The sequence below is a fragment of the Colias croceus genome, chromosome 24 (assembly GCF_905220415.1).
Source record: "Colias croceus chromosome 24, ilColCroc2.1".
NCBI classification, from domain to species: Eukaryota; Metazoa; Arthropoda; class Insecta; order Lepidoptera; family Pieridae; genus Colias; species Colias croceus.
The window spans coordinates 738,787-753,628 of record NC_059560.1 but is presented as its reverse complement, the minus strand read 5'-3'; the positions used below and the strand labels follow the sequence as shown (position 1 = coordinate 753,628).

The 14,842-nt window shown below is 30.7% G+C and overlaps 1 protein-coding gene across 1 annotated transcript in view; it reads right to left on the bottom strand.

Annotated features, from left to right (window-relative positions):
• LOC123702884 (alpha-2Db adrenergic receptor-like) overlaps nucleotides 1–12,215 on the bottom strand; it is a 298,954-nt gene extending 286,739 nt beyond the window's left edge. The window contains exon 1 of the mRNA XM_045650725.1: nucleotides 12,084–12,215. The gene's annotated coding sequence lies outside the window, so the exon portion shown is untranslated. The remainder of the gene's footprint in view (nucleotides 1–12,083) is intronic.
• Between the last annotated feature and the right edge of the window lie 2,627 nt (nucleotides 12,216–14,842).

Sequence of the window (14,842 nt, the reverse complement as noted above, 5' to 3'; positions counted from 1 at the left end):
CCAATAAAAACTGAAACAACCCCAATATCAGTTTATAGTTTTTCTCGATTAAGAAAAACCTCGAAAAGAAAAATAAAAACTTCGAAAAACATTTAACATAGATAATTCGTTACACGCAAACATTCGTTTTAATGTGATTCTAATTTGCCGTTGATAAGCTTTCTTTTATTACAGTTCTGAAACTAAATAAACAGATAAAACATGTTCGAATTCAAACATTAATTTATTCGACTATTTTAAAATTACTAATACTATTAACTGCAATTATGAGGTAGTAAATTTTCTATGAGTTTAATTTCTAACAAAAATTAATGAAATGAATTATTTTATGAATGAAAAATCACTACATAGTATAAAACAAAGTCACTTTCTCTGTCCCTATGTCCCTTTGTATGCTTAAATCTTTCAAACTACGCAACGGATTTTGATGCGGTTATTTTAATTGATAGAGTGATTCAAGAGGAAGGTTTAAGTATATAATTTATTAGGTTTAAGTCAAAGCGGGCGAAGCAGCGGGCGGTAAACTAGTTATTATATATAACATATTTCAGACGTATCTTGCAACGCCATCTAGTTTGAAAACTAAGACTTTGTAAGCTACAAAGTCTTAGTATTGCAGTTGCAAATTTGAAAATTCGATACCTAAAAATGGCAATTATTAAAATGTTTATCCGTCTTCCTAGTACCTAATCTACGAAACATCTCTACCAAGTTTTTGAACTTTAGAAGCAAGTTATAAGCAGTTGCGGCCATTTCATGAGGAAATGATTATTCTACTTATGCCATATACAGACGAAGTCACGAGCTAGTTAATATGATATGAAAATTCTTAAATATTTAAATGAATAAATATTTATTTTTATAACAATTATAACTAAACAACGGTTTGACACGTTTTTAAGTATCATTATAATAATATATCACACAGTTAGCTGCTCCGCGTGGTTTCACCCCCGTGGCTCCTCTCCTGTTTGGTCGTAGCGTGATGATAATATATACCCTCTAGCTTTCCTTGATAAATGAGCTATCTAAGACCGAAAGAATTTTTCAAATCGGACCAGTAGTTCTCGAGATAAGCGCGTTCAAACAAACAAACTCTTCAGCTTTATAATATTAGTATAGATTAAAAATACCACACCATACAAAATAATATTCTTCTAACAAAAACACAAAATGCGTCAGAGAATGTCGTGATAACCGGAGACGATACGGGACGTATCCGGGCACGACACGATAACGATAAATAATTACAGCCTTAGGAAGTTCACTTTACGGTATAATTAAGGAAGCTGTTTAATTTATAAATGCGTTCCGTTTTATAATCGTATCTATACTTTATATTATAAAGCTGAAGTTTGTTTGTTTGAACGCGCTAATCTCAGGAACTATGTACCTACTGATTCGATTTGAAAAAAAAATATTTCGGTGTTAGATTTCATTCATCGAGAAGGCTATAGGCTATATATCATCTCGCTAAGACTTTATATTTTGACTTATAAAAGTACACTAAGTAAAAATACGTAAATAATACCAAACTATAGATTTCGATATATGGAAGAATTTTAGTAGGTAGTAAACCTTGATGGATAGCAAAATATATGGATAGTGACAAAATAACAAAATAAAACACTATTTATTCGTACTGCAGTGTTAAAGATTTCATAATTTGAAAAGAGACATCTGCATTACAAAAAGAGTATTCATCACTCTTTTGAAAAAAGAATTACCAAGTCGCAATTTTAAAAACAGAATAGCGAAGCGTTTGAAAAAAGAATTAGCAAACCGTTGCTTCGAAGAAAGAATTTTTAGGTAGACGGAGGTTTTAAATTTAGAATTATTTAAAGTTTAAAAAAGGAATTTGCGGGTCACGGTTAAGGAGGGAAAATGTAAGGTAGGATTTCATTTTGTCGACCGTTCTTTCAGTTTTGTTACGGAAATTATTTATGCTTGCAATAAGAGTTTTATCCAATATGTTTTTTAATAAAATACCTATAACGATTTGGAATATTCTCTATTATAACTAATAGACTCTACAATAAATTACATTGTGTTGAATATTAACTGTTATTTTGAAATCTTAAAAAAATATTATGCAGAAATCAAGAATCAAACTAAAGGAATTCTAACCAATTCTCTATAGTCTATAGTCTATACTCTATACAAAGCAGAAGATCATTATCTCTATAAAGTTATTGGTTAGTTTCCAATTATTTCGTCCAATAATACATTCCTATTTCAGTTCCCAATAGTACCTATTGCCGCAAAGAGCTAACAAAGTTCTAGAAATCCTAGGAATTCCAGGATAGAATTACTCCTTCCCTCTCCTGTAATTTGCACTTACGTTCGTTCGGGGACTCGACACATCTAGCCGCATTGATTTTAAACATATCTATCCGTAATGATTTTAAAAGAGCCGTATTAAAAAATATATTTGTTATTTGATATAAAATAACAGGGAAAAAGTTGGCACACGCTTGACGTACTTTTTGAAGTGAAACTTCTTTATCGGGGATGGAAAAAATTTAGTGTAACATTTTTCCGTTACGCGCCATCTTTTTCTTATACCTACCACGCGTAATCGACGTAAAGTTGCATAATACAGTAAATTATTAAAGTTGCATATATTTTTGAAAAATAAGTTCATAAAGAAGTTTCACTTCTCACGTGTGTACACTACCTACTACACGCACACATTTTTTTTAATATTCATTTATGCTTTTGTAATATTACACTTGCATTTTGACAATAATTGAGAAAAATACAGTACTTAAATTACCATAAACTTGTCTGTAAGATTTTGCTTGTTTATTTATATTCCAGTATATACGTAATATTTATATATTAAATTAGATTAATTTTAAGCTACTTATTGCCACAACTCCTGTGCAAAATTGATTTTATTCAAAAGCAATAAAATCAATTTTATACCCATTCAAAACCATAGAAAGCACCGTACAAACTTTCTTGCATTCACGTCGAGTCTTTGTTTGAAAACGAGGGACCACATACATACATTCGCATTTATTTCCACCCAGTATTCCGAATTCTATAGCATTTGACACGTTACCCGAGTAAAATTACGTATAAATAAATAAATATTTCAGGACAGTTTTCATACACGGCACGATCAGATACAAAACTAAGCTTTCACTTGTGTTATAGAAATCAGATGACTGATAAACATACGTTTAAAATTTTAAATAAATACTTACATAGATAATTAATAAATATAAATAATAAATAAATAAATATTATAGGACATTATTACACACAATTAATTAACACCCAGCCTCGTATAATTTTATATATTTATGCATAAAACTCTTTTTTAAACTTACAATATACTCTATTACACATATATTGTCTACACTAATATTATAAAGAGGAAAACTTTGTTTGTTTGTTTGATTGTAATGAATAGGCTCATAAACTACTGGACCGATTTTAAAAATTCTTTCACCATTCGAAAGCTACATTATCCACGAGTAACATAGGCTAGGTTTTATCCCGGAAATCCTACGGGAACGGGAACTATGCGGGTTTTTCTTTTCAAATGCGGGCGAAGCCGCAGGTGGAAAGCTAGTATGTTGTATGTTAATAAAAGAACCAAAAGCTATATGACACTGGATGTAGGTGTATATAACTGTAGATTCTACAGTATACATTAACTTGGACAGCGGACACCCATTGAAGAACCATAGAAAACAACTTTCTTGCGTTGCACAGTCTTTGTGTGGTAACGAGGGACTACACACATCTGTCCGCGTTTGTTTCGAACGAAAAGTTCCGAGTTCATTTGCATTTGAAACTTTTGCAGCGTTTCCAATCCTTTGTTTGGCATTTCTCTGTTCCCCGTATCAATGTAGAATAGTGAAATATTGCTATTTAGCTTGATATAAAATATTCATAACGTTTGTAGGTTAATTTGTTGAATAAATTTAAATTTGTTTACGTAATAAATTAGCTATCTTTTCCGAAACGAAACTGATAAAAACACTTTCTTCTTAGTAAGTATCATGTATGGTATGTTCTATGTACAACATAATAATATTATCATTCAAATCGGAAAATCAATAACTTTCCAGTTATAAGCTTAGTTACATAAAAACATAAAATGTTTATTTAATATTGAAAATGTATGTTTCATTTAAACAAAATATACAATATAATTACCAAAACCCTAACGAGGCAACCACTCAATTTAATCTCGTAGAGGTTTTAACGATATTTCATCCATAAGGTTTCATACCATAAGATGGGATAAAAGGATTAAGGATATCCCTAACCCATCTACTATCCTAATCCCATCTTAATCTCCAATCTCACTCAACATTGGCATCCTTAACTAATTGTTTTAAAGGAGATCCAAAAATGCGTATTAACTCGATTTTAAATTCAATCAATAACCTACCGTACGCTATTATAAACAGAGTTGCATATTGTTTATCGATTAGATTGACGTACGCCCTAATATTTGGTATAACCTGATTCGCACCTAACTTCACTCAGCAGTATTTATGTCAAAATATTTACCGATCTATGGCAATAGAGAATTAAACAGGAAATACCGTTTAATCCAGTTTGTTGAGAAAATGTGAATAAATAATGGAAACACGAAATCCCCTTGAGGTTTGTATCGGTTCAGATAAGTAGGTTAAGCAACGTAGTTGTAGACACCGTTTGGATGGGTAGATTACGGATATTTGCACAGAGTATATAACTAAATCACGTGAATAAGTTGTCTAGAACACACGCAATAAATAAACTTTTGAAGTAGAATTGTGCTCATATATTACAAAAAAAAAGAAAAAAAAATCAAGCTCAAACATTTATTTATTCAATTAGACTTCTTCTAGAAGCACTTTTGAATCGTCATTACATATTTTTAACATTTACCACCGATTTGGAAAGCAATCTATGGAGAAGAACCGGCAAGAAACTCTATGCTCTTTTAAAATCATATTATCAATATTACAATTTAATTGTACATAATAATATTAAAACTACATAAATAAATGTACTGATAAATATTAAGGTTCATTATTCTATTTAACATTCTTATAAATATAAATAACACAATACTAGATTTAAATGCTAAATTCATTTAATATTCGCAGAGAATTACACAAGAAAATGCTGTTATAATAAATGTGTTAACTCCCTCTGTATTTATATTGAAAACAGAAGTTTTCTGAGAACTCGCAAAGTATTTAAGAGGAATAATTATTTATATGCTAAATAAACTTTTGTTTAGACTCCAGTGTGTTTCATTTAACCCGTATTTAACTTTTATTTATAGACTAGCTTACCGCCCGCGGCTTCGCCCGCTTTGTCTAAAACCTAATAAATTATATACTAAAACTTTGCTCTTGAATCACTCTATCTATTAAAAAACCGCATCAAAATCCGTTGCGTATTTTTAAATATTTAAGCATACAAAGGGACATAGGGAAAGAGAAAGCGACTTTGTTTTATACTTTGTAGTGACTTTGTATAATCTATATTAGGTATTAATGTCTATATTGGTACTCTTTGTAGAATAGTTTGAGTGTGAGTTAGAGTGTGTTTTGTTTACTGGTTTATAGGTACATGGAACGGTTCTGGGTTCGATCCTAGATTGTGAAAATGTTATAAAGAGCTTAGATTATTACACTTTGAAATAAGTATTATTAACAAATTGAAAACTTTATTTATGCAATAAAGTAATGATAATTTATTATTAAACCCGATAATTCGATCGGTTTGCATTGAGAAAATAGACGGTTATATTTTTCTTTGTTACTTTCTAAATATAAAATTAATTATTCTTTATGAATTCAATGAATAAAAACCTTATCATAGGATGAAAGACTTTTGACAAAAATTTTTTATATCAAGAAAGTATGAAATGTCTAAGGGCGCCATACATGGGCACCATATTAAATTTGTGACATGACATATCAATTTAACGGAACATCTAGGTATCCAATTATCATGAGTCATATTTTAATAATTATCATCATCAAACATAGGCTAAAAACCTGGTTTACGTTTCAATCTTCCTTTTGTCCATAATTAGGTGGAAATAGGAAACATTCATTACAAAACCATTATTGACAATCCTTAAATATTTGGCTCCAAGGCTCGAATATATTTGCACATTCAAATTGGAAGTGCGAACTGCTAATTCCCGTGTAGATACATATGTAATGTGTCAATTTAAAAAAAAAACAATATTGGCCTTTATTTCAATGGCTATTAAGTTTTATTAAGAATGCGGATTTACATTTTCTAAACGGTCTCGTTATTCGCTTGACGCTTTTAAGGTTAAAATTGGAAGCCCGGTTCAGGTCGCAATCTGTCTGTCTAGATTTACTAGACATAGATAAGGCTAGATCTTGTTAGGAATAATAATTTAATTAAATTTTACAACGTGAGTAGTGTGGTTGTGATATGTAAAAAAGTTTTGTATCTAACAGTTTCATTGATTAAATTTATCTTAATTGAAAGAAAGAAAGAAAGAAAATACATTTATTTGTACCGATGCACATTAAGTACATAAAAAATAAAAATAAATAAAATTAACATATAACTAGTTACAACGCGAACGGCACAAAATGGATAATATCCACTCAGTGGTTTGAGAATCTAAGGACATATAAGACACTTAGATTCTCCACTGATTTTCAGTGGACACCACATATTGACATCCTGACAGTGGCAGTGTACATAATATGAAATAAAAAAAAAATGCTTTTTACTTTTACACTTTAGTGTAAATACTAATCATTCAACTATTAAAAATGCAAAAATGTATAAAGTTGTAGTGCCTTTAAGTATGTTAGTTACTCTTTTACGCAAGAACTATAGCTGATCAGTTCATCACAGAGATACATTATGGTCTGAATTTGCATATAGGCTACTTAACCTGGTACCAAAAGAACAGTAAATAGTGAGGAAATCAAAAATGAAATCCCTACTAATATCATAAATGCGAAAGTAACTCTGTCTGTCTGTCTGTTACTCGATCACGCCTAAACTACTGAACCAATTTGCATAAAATTTGGTATGGAGATATTTTGATACCCGAGAAAGGACATAGGCTACCTTTTATTGCGAAATATGTACCACGGGTGAAGCCGGGGCGGACCGCTAGTAAGACATATAATGACAAGACTAATGACATCGTATACTCAGTAGAAATTAGGTCACAGAAAATCAGACACTCAAACATTTATCCCCCCTTTTAAGCTGGTTCTTTATTGATATTTGCTCATATCCTCTCTCTGGATACCAAACTCATACTCCATTAAACAAATATTTAATTATGATTCCTATAAAAGAATTATTACGTAAAATAATCTATTTATAATATGTATTTCTATTATTGATATATGTTGATGTAAAAAACCGAAATATAGCCTTCCTCGATAAATGGGCTATCTAAAACCGAGAGAATTTTTCAAATCGGACCAGTAGTTCCCGAGATTAGCGCGTTCAAACAAATAAACTCTTCAGCTTTATAATATTAGTATAGATTATAGATAAAAACTCTTTAATTTCCAAATACGAGCAAAATCAGGCATCAGTCTTAATTAAATTTTCCTTCATACACTTATATTTAGAAACATAGATAATATTAAACTCGACAGATTGATCATCTAGTGATAATTATTGACATCTATTTCAAGTAATTGGTCTGATTGATTTAAACTAATGAATGTTTCGTCCGTAATATAAATTTAATGCGTTCTGAAAGGTCAATATGGTGGGATATAAATTATAATATGTTTGATGGGTATAACGAGGTGAGATATTTATCGTTATTTGTGACTAGTTTTGGAATGCGGAATCCTTCACGTTTTAGATAGTCTTATTATAATACTCGTATATTATTTATTAGTATTGACATGATTTTAAAAGAGCATCTTATATTAGAATACTACAGGAAGTGTGTTCAAATTTACATTCTTTATTAAATTTTCTCACTTAAAATATTAATAAAAAATATACAAAATAAATCGCGTTCCCCCATATTCCTTATTTACGACATATCAACTACTAGCTGTGCCGCGCGGTTTCACTCGCATTGCTCAGCTCCTGTTGGTGTTAGCGTGATGATATATAGCCTACCTTCCTCGATAAATGGGCTATCTAACATCGAAATCATTATTCAAATCGGACCAGTAGTTCCTGAGATTAGCGCGTTCAAACAAACAAACTCTTCAGCTTTATAATATAAGTATAGATTGTTACAAACGCTTTGACCGACTTATGTATTGTAAGTCAATTTATAACTTCCCACTCCAAGAGTCACTGCACTTTGCCTCGTTAGTTTCTTTCAAACATTTGAACAAGAAAGTTTACGTACTTACATTTTAACGCTTTAATTATATATTTTATTTCATTGTTTTTCAAAACTATAGTTCTACTACGACTATAGATGCTTTACTGGTTTTTTCTTTAAAAAACATACATAATATACGTACACACACACACACACACACACACACACATACAGAGATTTTATTAAATTCTTTCTTTTCTTTTGTGTTTTTACATTGTATTCATTCATATTGTTTTATTTCTGTTTCTGTGTCTAAAAGTGTTAAGGAAGAGCGGAACCTCCTGACACAAGCATTTATTTGCTTACTAGGAGTGTTCCAATCACAAATTAGTTAAGGACCTATTGTAAAAGGAAGAAATAAATAATTTTAATTTGAATATACTCTGTAGTTCGACATTTTAAACTTTTTGATCAATATTAAATGATCTATCTACATATTTAAAGTAAACTTTATTCACTTATTTAGCTATAAAACGTCGCAAAATTATCGAAATTAATAGGGAGTATAAAAAATATACAATGGAAATACTAAATATCTATCCATACTAATATTATAAGCTACTTATAGGCTACTTTTTATCCTGGGAAAATGACGCAATCCCGGAAATCCCACGGGAACGGGAACTATGCGGGTTTTTTTTTTTACTATGCGGGCGAAGCCGCGGGCGGAAACCTAGTATTCATATAAAAAGGAGCCTACTTAGTACCCAGCATAATTTTTGAAAAAAATAACATAACCTATATCTTAAAATCATTAAAAACTGAATAAAATTCCGATTCAGCACGTACTACAAGGGAACGTCATATTAAAATGCCATATATTTGTTATGGAGAATTTTATGGATAAGTATGTATACATGCATTTTATGGTTCAGACTATACATCGGCCTCCTTTTGCTCACACGATTATATTATTTACTAGCTTCCGCCCGCGACTCCGTCCGCGCGGAAAAATTGAGATTTACTTTTTTTCTACGTATTTTTCCAGGATAAAAAGTATCCTATTTTAAGCCCAGGACAATAAGGTATAATTATACCAAGTTTCATCGAAATCGAACCGTTAGTTTTCACGTGATGCCTGAACATACAGACAGACAGACAGACAAAAATTTTTTTAATCACAGGGTTTGGTATCGATCCAGTAACAACACCCCCTGCTATTTATTTTTTCAATATTTTCAATGTACAGAATTGACCCTTTTACAGATTTATTATATGTATAGATGACAATTAAATTACGTATTTTATTCAAGATTTTATTTTTAGAAACATACAAAAAAAAGTTTAACCAATTGTGTCAGATTCAAGGCTGGATTGGAGGAAAGAGATTACATATTTATTTTTACTTTCGTATACAGTAAATTGAAAAGTCTTGAAAATCTCATCTGAAATTTAATTGGATTTATCGTAATCGTTAAATAATGATTCCAATTTTATTATATTTATTTTGTTAAAAAGAATTTTCAAGGAGAATCAAAACGCTGTTTGAAAATAATGCGTTTTGTATAACTTAATACGTTCTTCGTAACTCTAGTAAATCATTAAACTTCCTTTAGCACTTAAATAGAATTATAAATTTGTAAACGTTTGTTAGTTTCTCGATCACGTAAGAACTAATAAACCGATTTGTAGAACGTGTAACAATGTAGGAATCATAGGAATAATATTTAAAAATATTACAAGTCATATTTTGTCCCGTCTTCGCCCAGGTTGACCTAGATTTAATAAAATATTGGATGTAATTATTTAAAGGTAATAAAAGAAAATGAGTAAATTTAATCGTAAAAAAGATAATGGTAGTGAATTCAAATCTCACTATTAAAAATGATTCGTAACACATAAAATAAATATTTTTTTCGCATAAAAATGGTGTGAGTGTTGAAAAAGCATGATTGACTATTTTCTAAATTGATGATTGTTTAAAATTATAGGAGTATGTATTAATTTAAAGAAATTATTATGGTAAATTTATTTTTAATTTGAGAGCTAGGAAATGACTTAGTTAATGTAATAATAATCGAGCTCTCCTTTTTCTCATGTATGATGTCAAAAATTGTACAAATAATACTTACAAAAAATAAATTTAAATAAATTTATTTATTTATTTATTTATTTATTATTAAACATACACTCATACAATAATTACAATTACAATTTATTACAATAGGTATACAATTAATAGTCATGTAAAAGTATATAAATAAAAAGGCTACCAAAACAATTATTTATACAAGCCAATGTTTCCCTAGCTAGGTTACTGGGCAACCTGTGTTTAGGAGAAACAGCTTGCCTCAAAATAAGAATTATTCTTTACAAATAAAAAGTATTTTTGAAATAAAAATATGTGATATAAGATATCTCAAGACATTTTCAGAAATGTTTTATTGAACAGTCTTATCCCACGTTTTTATCTTCACTACAAATTGGTGTAATATTACTAAGTGGTCGCTTCATATTTCAAGTTTGATATACATCCTAGTATTATTTATTTAAACTATAATATAACTAGCTTACCGCCCGCGGCTTCGCCCGCTTTCTCCAAAACGATTTGAGATTTAAACTATCCTATCTCTCAAGTTGGATCGAACTGCACATGGTGTGCGAATTTTATTATAATCGGTTAAGTGGTTTAGGAGTCCATTGAAGACAAACATTGTGACACGAGATTTATATTATATATATATATTAATAAGATATCAAATACTCCATAAATAAGCATGAAAATTAATTCTTAAGTTATATTACACTTATGTATTCTATTTTTCGGGAAATTAACACTCTTGTTTATTTTTTTCAGTTATAAAAAAAAAAACAAAAGCGTCATTGTAACACAGTATTATTTGATGCGTAACTTATCTCTGTAAAGGACAAAGGAATGCCTTAAATTTCTGGCCAGAAAATAATATATTTTAAACGTAGACCAAAGTTACAGTAAAGCTTTAAGAATAGGGCAATAAAATATAAAGCATACGAGAATTTAAAGCTAGAATCGCACAGAATATGAGCCGTAACACGTGAAAATTATACTATACTAGCTTACCACCCGCGGCTTCGTCCGCGCAGTCAAAGAAAAACCCGCATAGTTCCCGTTCCCGTGGGATTTCCGGGATAAAACCTATCCTATGTCCTTTCTCGGGTATCAAAATATCTCTATACCAAATTTCATGCAAATTGGTTCAGTAGTTAAGGCATGATTGAGTAACAGACTGCAGACAGACAGAGTTACTTTCGCATTTATAATATTAGTATGGATTTATTATTTTTTTAAGAAATATTTATACACAAAATAGTTGCGGTTTTTTTTACTTGATTGGAGTTTTAATTTTAATTTGGTTGATTGCGTATTGTAAAACTATTGGATCTAATCTTGTATTAAGTATCATACTATAAAAAAATTTCAATTCCTTTTTGAAACCATCATGTATAAAATTGATGATAAATCAAATATCCACATATTATCACTAAACCCTTATATATTATACACTTTAAAGCACAATAAAAATTCATATCCCATCCTAAGCTCACAAAACAAACGTCGATTCAAATGTAGAGTTATATATTAAGTCCTGTTTATTTAACGACTGCGGACACAGAGGTTATATGAGTCCCTTATAATCTCTCTCCCATAAAACTACCTACAAAAACCCTGATTTGTAATTCTTATCCCAAACGGATCCAAATAACCACGTTATTTATAACCATTTGGACAAAACTGCAAAAATTCACAAATCACATTCCGTAGCAAGCATGTACTTACGATTTTTGTCACTCGAACACAAAGCACACATTGGCACTGAATATCACCACAAGCATATCCACTTAATATCACGATGTGTTATGTGATTTTATTTTGAATATTTAAAATGACGATAGATCGGCGCGCGCGTGTGCCGTGCGTCCCGGGCGGCGGCAAAGATGATACTAGCTCGACTACGGGACGTCCAAGTTGCTCTCGCAAAAACGGGAACACCCTGTTCTGAGAAAAAATTACCATTTCTGTGGAAATCGGGGATATTAATTTGTTTTGTTAGCGAGATCAACTGTACTTGTGCTACGAATGTAGAGCTTTGTGATAACTGTGAAATGAGCTGGATGTTCTACAGTGTGGATAGCTCTATGTCATTTTTTTATAATTCTTAACTAAAGTACTGATTAAAATTGAAGCTTTTAAATGTTAATTAAATATTAATATAAAATGACACTTCCAAATGTAAACTATTGAGGTGCTGTAGAGCGTTACTGATACGACTCTACATTTTTATATACTTCGTTTTATTTTGTCTCAATTTTTTCTTATACTTCACATTATATCAAAAGGTAAGTTTTTACAAATTTCAAAGTTACAAAATCAAATTCAAAATAATAAATAAAATATATTGTAACTCTTCCTAGAATAATTTGAGTTCACAATTATACCTCACAAGAGTCTCTATATCCCGATTTCCACACAATTCAGGAGATTTTCGCACCAAGCAACCCGCTCCCGAGAAAATGGCGGGAAATGGCGCCTGCGTGGACCCTCCCCCCACCCCTCTTCCCGGCGACGAAAACTTACCGCCAATCGACGTGACGAATTAAGCTTGCAGGTTGCATACGTTGTTTTTTATTTCTTCTTGCCATTCTTAATGGTCTATTAGTTGTTTTAGTTATGGCAATTTGGTATAAACACTCTTATGTGTATAAATAAAATGTGGGATATAAAAGTAGAGTTTAATTTACGAGGATTTTTCATTTGTTTTGATAGAGGCAGATCAGCTGAGTGGTAAGGATGGTATAATACACAGTATTTACCAGTCCTTACTTATCACAAAAGACAAAACAGAATTGTTCTTATAAGATAAAATATAGATAGTAGAGTTTTGTATAAAGTTGTATAATTACAATTAAATTTATGCGAGGAATGGAATTCAGCCTCCTTGTTATTTTTTTAATATTGTTTTCAGATTACTGAATCTGAAAAGTTAAATATTTTAAGTGATAGAATAAAGTTTTAATAATCTATACCTACATATAATAAATCTGTAGAAGGGTCAATTCTGTACATTGAAAATATTGAAAAAATAAATAGCAGGGGGTGTTACTGGATCGATACCAAGCCCAAATATGTGATCAAAAAATTTTTTGTCTGTCTGTCTGTCTGTCTGTCTGTCTGTCTGTATGTTCAGGCATCACGTGAAAACTAACGGTTCGATTTCGATGAAACTTGGTATAATTATACCTTATTATCCTGGGCGTAAAATAGGATACTTTTTATCCCGGAAAAATACGTAGAAAAAAAAATTAATCTTAATTTTTCTTCATTTTTCCGCGCGGACGGAGTCGCGGGCAGAAGCTAGTATATTATAAAACTAGTTTTCCACCCGCGGCTTCACCCGGGTTTTCAAATAAAAATCCGCGTCGTTACCGTTCCTGCGGGATTTCCGCGATAAAAAGTAGCGTATGTCTTATTCTGGATCTTCAACTACCTACATACCAATTTCAATCGGTTCAGTAGTTTTTGCGTGAAAGAGTAACAAACATCCATCCTGAAAAACTTTCGCATTTAAATTATTAGTAGGATATATCTCCTTGTATAATATAATATACTTTTTAGTTTCACATGTGGTTTTCCGTACGCACGCTGTAACAAAAAACGCTTACATGTTATTCCTGTATCTATTTGCATACGAACTTTCAGCCTAAATACTGCAGTAGTTTTTTGTGTGAAAGATAACAAAATTGTAGATAACAAAAAGGGTTTTACTGAAGTATATTTAACATTTAAAACTTTACTTATATGTTTTATATGAATCTATAAAGAAGTGAAAATGTAGCCGTCAATTTAAAGATTCAAACCTTTTAATCTTCTAATTACGACTTTAGACTAAAGAAGGGTTTTTTTAATAAAGATTTAATATTAATTAATAAGTTATAATTAATTTAAAAATTATAACTTATTAAATAGATTAAATTAGGGGCTGTATTTAAATTAGGTGTACTCTACGGTTTCACCAGTATTAATCTAAATCAACTTAGCAAATACACTGATGTTAAAATATAAAAGAATTTCTAAAACAAATTCTAAAGTTCTTTAAATTTTCCGTAACAAACACACGAATATGCAATATATTTTCCTTTATAAATAAAGATTTAAGCCCATAAATTAATTTATACTCAATTTCAAAAATGACTACAAATATGTCGTAGCCATTGTAGAGCGAGGGTCGGTATCTCGTAGCAGATGCGGCTACGTTGGCTCTACAAAGTTGTCGTAGCCGATCGTGTCAAGAGAACCTGTTCCATTACTTCGTAGCATACAGCTACGATAGTATATTATACTTTGCATAATCAAAGTCGATGTGATGCTACGAGTTTTTACAAAATAATGGCTCTACGCTTTCTTTTTAACCGACTTCAAAAAAAAGGAGGTTATCAATTCGGCCGGTATTTTTTTTTTTTTTATGTATGTACACCGATTACTCCGAGTTTTCTGAACCGATTTACGTGATTCTTTTTTTGATCGATGCGGGATGGTGT